The sequence below is a fragment of the Panthera onca genome, chromosome A1, assembly GCF_046562875.1.
Source record: "Panthera onca isolate mPanOnc1 chromosome A1, mPanOnc1 haplotype 2, whole genome shotgun sequence".
NCBI classification, from domain to species: domain Eukaryota; kingdom Metazoa; phylum Chordata; class Mammalia; order Carnivora; family Felidae; genus Panthera; species Panthera onca.
The window spans coordinates 182,971,887-182,980,940 of record NC_138339.1 but is presented as its reverse complement, the minus strand read 5'-3'; the positions used below and the strand labels follow the sequence as shown (position 1 = coordinate 182,980,940).

At 34.8% G+C, this 9,054-nt stretch overlaps 1 pseudogene; it reads right to left on the bottom strand.

The window, feature by feature from the left end:
• Nucleotides 1–1,797: 1,797 nt before the first annotated feature.
• LOC132675621 (small ribosomal subunit protein uS14 pseudogene) lies at nucleotides 1,798–6,065 on the bottom strand (annotated as a pseudogene).
• Nucleotides 6,066–9,054: the final 2,989 nt, after the last annotated feature.

Here is a 9,054-nt window from a genome sequence, read left to right as displayed (position 1 = left end):
TATGACTAAGATCATACAATGAGCAGAGGAACAAAGACACAAGTAAATTAGCTAAAAGGCTTAAGTGACTACAATTTGGAAACTGGAGAAGATCTCTTTTGAAATGTATGGATGATGGTAAGGTAATTTTTTCCCCTCAGTAAATTCAGCCTTAGTTCCTTTTAAATTTTTTTTTTTAATGTTTTATTTATTTTTGAGACAGAGAGAGACAGAGCATGAACGGGGGAGGGTCAGAGAGAGAGGGAGACACAGAATCCGAAGCAGGCTCCAGGCTCTGAGCTGTCAGCACAGAGCCCGACGCGGGGCTCGAACCCAAGGACCGTGAGATCATGACCTGAGCCGAAGTCGGACGCTTAACCGACTGAGCCACCCAGGCGCACCCAGCCTTAGTTCCTTTTAAAAATCATTGGACTCTATAGGACCTTTGAGCTTCTCTGGCTATAGGAGTCCACTAAGTACAAGATATTAAACAAATAATCATTATTTAATGAGGAGCCAGATAAAATTTCATAATTAAAAATGAAGTGTGTAAAGTTACAATTTTTTTTTCTAGAAAACAAACAAAATATTATCTCATGCCCTAATCTTCTGGTCCCAGTAGCATAACTTAATCATTTGAGATAATGTTAATGAAGTGAATAATTTTTCAATAATTTGAAACAATTTTTCAAAATTCAATAATTTTTCAGTTTTTCAATTTTCAATTGAATAATTTTTCAAAAATTTTTCAATTTTTCAATTAACCTAATAAATACAGGGCTCTGTCTTCTACATATTATTTCTCCTATGACTTCTAAAGTCCAGTTGACATAGTGCCTTATGTAGCATCCAGATTTTGGTGTGGAATAGGTAGTAGGAGCTAATTTGGTCTATTCATCTGCAAGCATTTTCAGAAACACACTTTATCTCATATTCATCATAAGCTTCTTTCTTTGTTCCATCTGATAAGAGTTTAGACCCATGAACATCCTAGCCACCTAGGAAATTTAGATTTTTTTCAAGTGCCAAGTGTTTTTCAGGTCTGCTTGCTCTTTGTCATATATAGTACTTTACAAATATTCAGATAAAAGTAAGAAATGATGCAAACTGAAATTCTTTCCAAAACTCTTTCTTGGGTTGGTCCCAAGATACTTAGCGGGAGAGGGTTTCTCAAGTCTTACACTTAAGCCTTATGCTGAGGTGCTTATTCTTACTACCATTTCTCCATTAAAGCTAGTTTACCATTCTTATATAGTGGATTTCTTTATGGATTTGATTGAGCATATCCCCCATTAGAAAGGTACACATATGGGTAATCTTTAACAAGACTGTGGGAGAAAGGAAATGCAGTCCTTCTCTGTTCTCTGTTCTCTCTTCCTGTTTCTTTTAATGACAAACATATTAAGCTTGGTGTCCTTCAAAACTTTGTCTTTCGTTCTTTAAAATAGCAGAGTCTTGAAGATGAAGTCTCTCATTTTGAAGTTATTGTCCATGCCTTAAGTGTAAAAATCGAATTTGAAACACAAAGCTAATTATTCTGTTGTTCTAAATTCATTTTGATCCTCCCTTTACTGCATGTTTTTGAACTCAATGTTCTTGAACTAATTGCAGGAAGATAGAGGGGGAAATAGATGTTGGTTTATAGGTCCAAATTTCTTTTATTTATTTATTTATCTATTTATTTATTTATTTATTTATTTATTTATTTAATACTTGAGGTATTTTAACTTTATGTACAATGATTTAGCATTAAGGTAGGTATCTTGGAATTCTACATTTGAAATAAGTATCTTGGATGACCCATTCAAGGAAGTTCTCCTAATTCAACTTAATGAAGTCTACATCCTTTGTGTACTGACAGAAGAACTGATGGCACATACTGTGGCACTTTTTTTCTGGATCAGACCATGCCGGTTTGAGCAGACAGTACAACCATGAGAACCCTGGCCAAATTTCCTTGGATGGCACCAGTAGAAGTCCTGGTGACCTATGTTTCATTCTCAGATGCAAAGAAGCTAAAGGTGGCCCAAATTGTATTATAGCATATTTCTATTTGCACAAATTTTCTTATTTTTTTCAACTTAGCAAAACATGTATGCAGAGAGGTTTGTATATATAATTTTTTTTTAATGTTTACTTATTTTTGACAGACAGAGAGAGAGACAGAGTATGAGCAGGGGAGGGGCAGAGAGAGAGAGAGAGACATAGAATCCGAAGCAGGCTCCAGGCTCCGAGCTATCAGCACAGAGCCCAATGCAGAGCTCGAACTCACAGACCGCGAGATCATGACCTGAGCCGAAGTCGGATGTCCAACTCACTGAGCCACCCAGGAGCCCCGAGATTTGTATATTTTAAATAATCCAAGTGAGTAAGCGAACATAACCAGTATGTCAAAAGCTGCCTTCATACCCAAAGTTAAGCACTATTATTTCTAACAAATCAATCCAGAGTGGTTTTGCTTATGTGTTAAATTTATATAAGTTAATTGTATTATATGTAGTCTTTCAGGTTTTGCTTCTTTTGCTCAGCATTACTTTTATGCGATTTCTGAATGCCATTGACTGTAGCTTTAGCTATGCCATTTTAATTTCTGTGTGTTATTCATTTGGGTAAATATATCCCAATTAATTGCAACTTATGGTTTGATATTTCAATTTTCCAGCTTGGAACTTTCACAAATAATATTGTTACTGATATTGTTGTAGGTATCTTTTGGTACATATGTGAATACAATTTGGTTTAGAAATTGTTTTCAGCATGACTAGATGCTTCCAAAAAAACTTTCCAAAGGGGGTGTGCACATTGAAATGTGACCAGTACATCCTTGCCAATATTTGGTATTGTCAGATGTTTGGTTTGGTTTTATTTTGTTTTAAATCCATTCTTAGAAGGAAACTTCTTCAAACTATTAAAAGGCAGCTAACATTATATTTAATGGTAAAAGACTGGCACTTTTCCACCTAAAATCAAGGAATAGGCAAGGGTGTCCATCTACTATTTCTCTTCAGCATTTTATTGGAAGATTTAACCAGCACAGTAAGACAAAGCAATGAAAGAAAGAAATTAAAACAAAGAAATAAAGCTGCCATAACTAATAAGTGTGGCTAGGAAGTTTGTAGGACACAAGGGGAATCTTCAAAAATGCCTAGGTATCCACCTTCATTCTTGAAGAGGATTTTTATGGAGCTTATAATTCTAAACCAATACATTTTTTTGCAGTATTCTGAAACAGTAGGGAGGATCCAAATAACCAACCAAGGTAGGAAGGTATGCTTTATCATTGATGCTATTTAGAAATGCCAGTGCATAATACAAAGCAGGCTCATTTCTACTCAGTTTTATTATTTATTTAAATTAATTACAGGGGCGCCTAGATGGCTTAGTTGGTTAAGTGGCCAACTTTGGCTCAGGTCACGATCTCACGGTTCTTGAGTTCGAGCCCTGCCTCGGGCTCTGTGCTGACAGTTCAGAGACTGGAGCCTGCTTCGGAATCTGTCTCCCTCTTCTCTCTGCCCTTCCCTTACTCACAGTCTCTCTCTCTCTCTCTCTCTCACACACACAAAAATAAACATTACAAAAAAATTAAATTGATTATAGTGGACCCTCTTACTGCTTGTACTTGGGACAAAATACCTTCTTCATTTGCACTTGGTTTTCTATTATTTTTTAATTTTTTTTAATGTTTATTCATTTTTGAGAGACAGAGAGTGAGTGGGGGAGGGGCAGAGAGAGAAGGAGACACGATATCTGAAGCAAGCTCCAGGTTCTGAGCTGTCAGCACAAAGCCCGTCGTGGGTCTCTAACCCAGGAACCGTGAGATCATGACCTGAGCCGAAGTCAGGCACTTAACTGACTGAGCCACCCAGGCCCCCTTTTGGTTTTCTATTATTAATGAATACTTACAGCTTTCAAATTTTTTGCTTAAAAGTCAACTGTTACTCTTAATTACAACGTGTGATTATTGCTTCTCTGTGTATAAGTGTGATTGTTCTTCTTTGAAGATAAGATAAAATAGATCCATTCCCCATCTTACTGGCTGCTTTATAGATCTCCCTTCATTTTCCCAGGGTTTGTGAGGGTTTGAAAATGTATGATTGATGTATTTTATGACTTTTTTTTAGGTGTTCTCTTATCTTTTTCCTTTCTTCTGATCTGTCTTCAATTCACCAATTTTCTTCAGTTTAAATCTGGTATCTAGTCTACTCATTGAGTTTTTAATTTTGATAAGCATATTTTTCAATTTGTATTTTATTCAGATCTGCCATATAATATTTATTATTTCCTGTCCCAACTTGAAATAATCAATCTAGCTGTTTCCCTCCTCTACTATATTAATCTTAGTTATTTAAAAATATAAATCTGGAAATTTCTACATATAGCCCTTTTGTGTTTATTGTCTGTATATCTTCTTGTTCACATGAACATACAGATGTAAGCATTCATGCATACACAATCACACATAAACAAAACCAAAAATAATTATATGAAAAACCTTTCTTTGAATATTTTGAGAGCATATCTATGGAGAAGCAAAATAAGTATAGTTAATTTTAGCTAGAGGAAACATAGAATGCTGTTGTCAGGGATTCAGAATTTAATATGTAACTTTTCAACAACTCTTATAAATTTTTCAGTGTTTACTTTTAACAAACAAAATATTAGGCAAAGTCTACGGTAGATGAAACAGAAAAAGATTACCTGTTTCATGGTGAACTTGGAAAAGGACTTGCAATTAAAGAATCATAGTTTGTTGATGGATCCTGTTTTTTCTTAAACTTTCCCTTATAATATATTTCTGTCTCTTACCAGGGCACTGAAGTGAAAATACTTTTTCTGTGACATAAACATGAAGACAGCAAGCCTGAAAGTAAAACTACTCTGCTTTATGCCAGCTGTTAAGCTGCCAGGTGTCAAGGTGGCCAACTGGGGCAGTGAGCCAAACTAAAAGTAATAATCAAGCTATTATACAAATACAGGTTTTCCTTGGCTTACGATGAGGTTATGCTTTACCCATCATAATGTGAAAATATCGTTAAGTCAAAAATGCATTCAATACACCTAACCTACCAAATATCACAACTTAGCCCAGACTACCTTAAATGTGCTCAGAACAGTTACACTGACCTGCAGTTGTGCAAATTCCTGTAACATAAAGCATATTTTATTTTATTTTTTTTTTTTTTTAATTTTTTTTTTACATTTATTTATTTGAGAGGCAGAGAGAGACAGAGCACAAGTGGGGGAGGGGCAGAGAGAGGAGACACAGAATCTGAAGCAGGCTCCAGGCTCTGAGCTGACAGCACAGAGCCAGATGCGGGGCTTGAACTCACGAACTGTGAGATCATGACCTGAGCTGAAGTCGGAAGCTTCACCGACTGAGCTACCCACGCACCCCCATAAAGCATATTTTATAATAAGCTATTGAATATCTCATTTAATATATTGGATAGTGTACTGAAAGAGAAAAACAGAATGGTTGTAAGTATATCATGTATTTACCCTTGTGATCATGTGGCTGACTGGGAGCTGCTGCCCAGCATCACAAGAGAGGATCATACCACATATCACCAGTCCAGGAAAAGAGCAAAATTCAGATTTCCAATTATGATGTCTAAAGAATGTGTATCACTTTTGCACCAGTATAAAGTTGAAAAATTGTATGTCGAACCCTTGTTAAGTCGGGGACCATCTGTATTGCAATAGTGCAGGTAAGAAGAAAAGACCAAGAAACTTGGTAGCTCTCTAATTTCCATGTTTTCCCCACAGAATGACACTGGGCCAGGGTCAGTGAGATGACATGCAGTTCAGGTGGAGAAAATTGAGGAGAACTACAAAAGTCTCCTGTCCAGGATTATTTTCAAACCTTGATAACTTATTTAATTTGCCCTGCTTGTTTTTGGACTTGCCTGGGACTTGAGACCTCTTTTTCTTCTACTTCTATATTTTTGGAATGGAAATGTCAATCCTATGACCATCCCAACAATGTATTCTATTCTATAAGTGTATAACTTGTTTTCTAATTTCACAAGTCCATAGATTACAATGAATTTTCTCTCTGTATGAACCATACCTGGATTCTCACTCATAACTAAATTAGATTAGTTGAGTTGATTATTTAGCTGAGACTTGGGACTTTGAGTTGACAATGGAATGCATTAATCCTTTTGAGGGTGTCAGGATGAGATGAACTTATTTTGTACCTAGGAAAGATATTAATTTAAGGAAGGACCGAGGGTGTACTTTTATGAGTTGAATTGTTCTCCCACAAAGATATATTGAAGTCCTCACATTAAAATATACTTATGTATAAGCAGAAAGGCTTGCATAATAACTCTACAAAATGTTTTTTTCCTAGACTCAATATACTTGACTATCAAATACAACTAATGACAATCAGTTTGGTTTTTAATATAAATTAAATTGCTATAAATGCCTGTTCATGTCTATTTTGTTTATTATATAGTCTCACTTACATAATAACTATTGATTACAATAATTTGTTAAGATAGTTAGATAACATAATTTATTAACATAGTTATTCAGTTTGAACACAAAAGCAAAGATAAATTGGCTGATACCTTAAAATCACTACAACTAGGATCATTTCACTCAAAACTGCTTAGGATGTTTCTGGCACATGTCCCATATTCCAAATTTGTAATCCAGGCAAACCTGCAAAATGTAGGCATGAACAAGGGCAAAAGTTTCAATATCTACTTGATATTTACAAATTAATAGCTTCTTTCAAGTAGATATGGATATATGTTTACTATCGTCCATATATTTTCAGATGGCCATAAGGTTTTCTCTGCCAAATGGCAAATGCATTAATAACTAGAAAATAAACAAGATGAAACAAAACAAAGAACAACAATCAGCCTTCTAGACTTTGTATATTCAACTTGGTATATTACTAAGCTTTTTATCTAGAGCTATTTTACAATAACTGTAATCAAAGAGCTATACATGGTACTGCTCATCATGCAGAAACTCCATCATCTTTATCATCCTGCATCAGTAGTGAAAAATAAAAGAACAAATAAAGCTTGGACAATTATTTGAAGGATGAGCTGCCATGACCTAAGGTATTCTTAACTTCCTTGGCCATTAAAAATTCACTGACCAGAAATCATAGGTTATCATTCTCTCAACTCTCACCTTGCGAGGCTGGCAATTACATGTCCAATAATGGACTGCCATCTTGTAAAGGTTTATTGCAATATACAAAAGTTTATAACTAACAGGTCTAGGCAGATTTACTGAAGGAAAACCTCAAAAACAACATAAGGAGGTCTTGTACTTCATTGGAAAAAGACCATATCAGAGCCTACCAACCCAGTAGTTATCTTTGAAAGCACATATTGTTGGATTTACATTTCCAAACTCACAATATATCAACTTCCATGACCTGGATGTCCTCAATGCTTGCAAATATAAAGCTGAGAGCCTTTGGGATTATCTAGAAACAGATAGCATCGTAAATAATTCAACTTTTCCAAAAGTTTTGGATCATATAGCCAATTTTTCTACTTCTGACTAAGATTTCCAGACACAGATCTGAATGCAAAAAACCACTAATTGTTTTCTCTCTCTTCTCTCTCTCTTTTTATATAACTACCTTTAAGCCATTTTTTGTAGTTTAAAATTATAAATTTTTAATTAACAGGGATGAATTTTTTTAAAAATTTCCCTTTATTTCTATTACATTTTTAAATAGCTAATCCTTGGTACTTGACAACATTTAACTGAGAGGATAAAAAAACTAAACAGAGAGAGATGAAAACTTGGAAACATGGCCACTATGCCACTTTCCAAGTTGGGAAATTCAGATGTAGGATTTTTTTTTTTCTGACTAGGATTGTGAAGAGTCAATGTTGCTAAAAGAAGCACTTTGAGTGTATTAATGATTATTGTGCTCCTTGACTTCACAATTCTGTATTATATCTTGTCCAGAGCCATAGGTGCTTTTATATAGCCACTACCTGATGAATGACTTTATAACAAAGAACAGTCACATGAAACTAGTGATCTACTTGAAACTCAAACGTATCCTGTGCAACTGGACTTCACCTGTTCTTCAGACTTGGAAATCTGTATATAGGTGAGAGTCTGGACACTGATATTCAGCATAAGGATGTTAGCAAATGCTGGTAGAGAGGAATGACTATTAAAGCCCCTAAAATATTAAAAATGTTTCACTATGACCCTTGAAAAACACACCTCCAACTATTCCTCCCCACTAAAAGTTTCCTAAACTCAAGTGGATCACCCAATAGCTGATAAACTGCAACTACCATTTTGTTGCTCTAGGATCCTGTCCTGTAACTAATGTCACATAAGTTTCTCTAATACTGAGAATTTCTGTAATGTGTGCCCTTGCAAAACAAAACAAAACAAAACCTAAATTCTGACTGATCTTCTTCCTTCTGTCATATCATATATTTAAGCATCTTGTTTCATTCTCTAAAATTCATTTCATAGTTGGTCTCACTTAGCAACACTGTAATATAAGCTTGAGCTAATGACTTGGTTTGTTTTTTTCTCTTTCCATAATATGAAATGAGTATTTAGGTCAGCCATCAAAAAAATAAAAAATAAAAACAAAAACAGAAAAATGAACAAAAAACAAGAATGTGATTTACACAGCAAGGCAAATGTTCCATTAACAATTTTCCAAAGTAGAAGGCTTAAAGTGAAGCAAATCCAAAAAATGCACTCTGTTTTTTTCAATTTTAGCAACAGAAACAAACATAAATCTAGAGTGCATTGTGTGATTTGGGATTTATCATAGCTAACAGGCCCAAGGATTGGGTTTGCTTCGTGTAGGGTGACAAAGACATATATTAATTATTTACAGATCAAAACAAGGAAATAATGTATTGGCGAGTGAAATTCTTATTGTAGATATGTTTAGGGCTAAATCATAGACAAAATAGAGTGATGTTAAGTATTACGGATTTTTTCTTAGAAGCAATTGAAAACGCTAAGTAAGCTTTTTAAAGAGATAAAATTTAATTAGCTACAGAGACAATTTGGGGGGAAAGTGAATGATAGGAAATATTTTAGAAGAAGGAT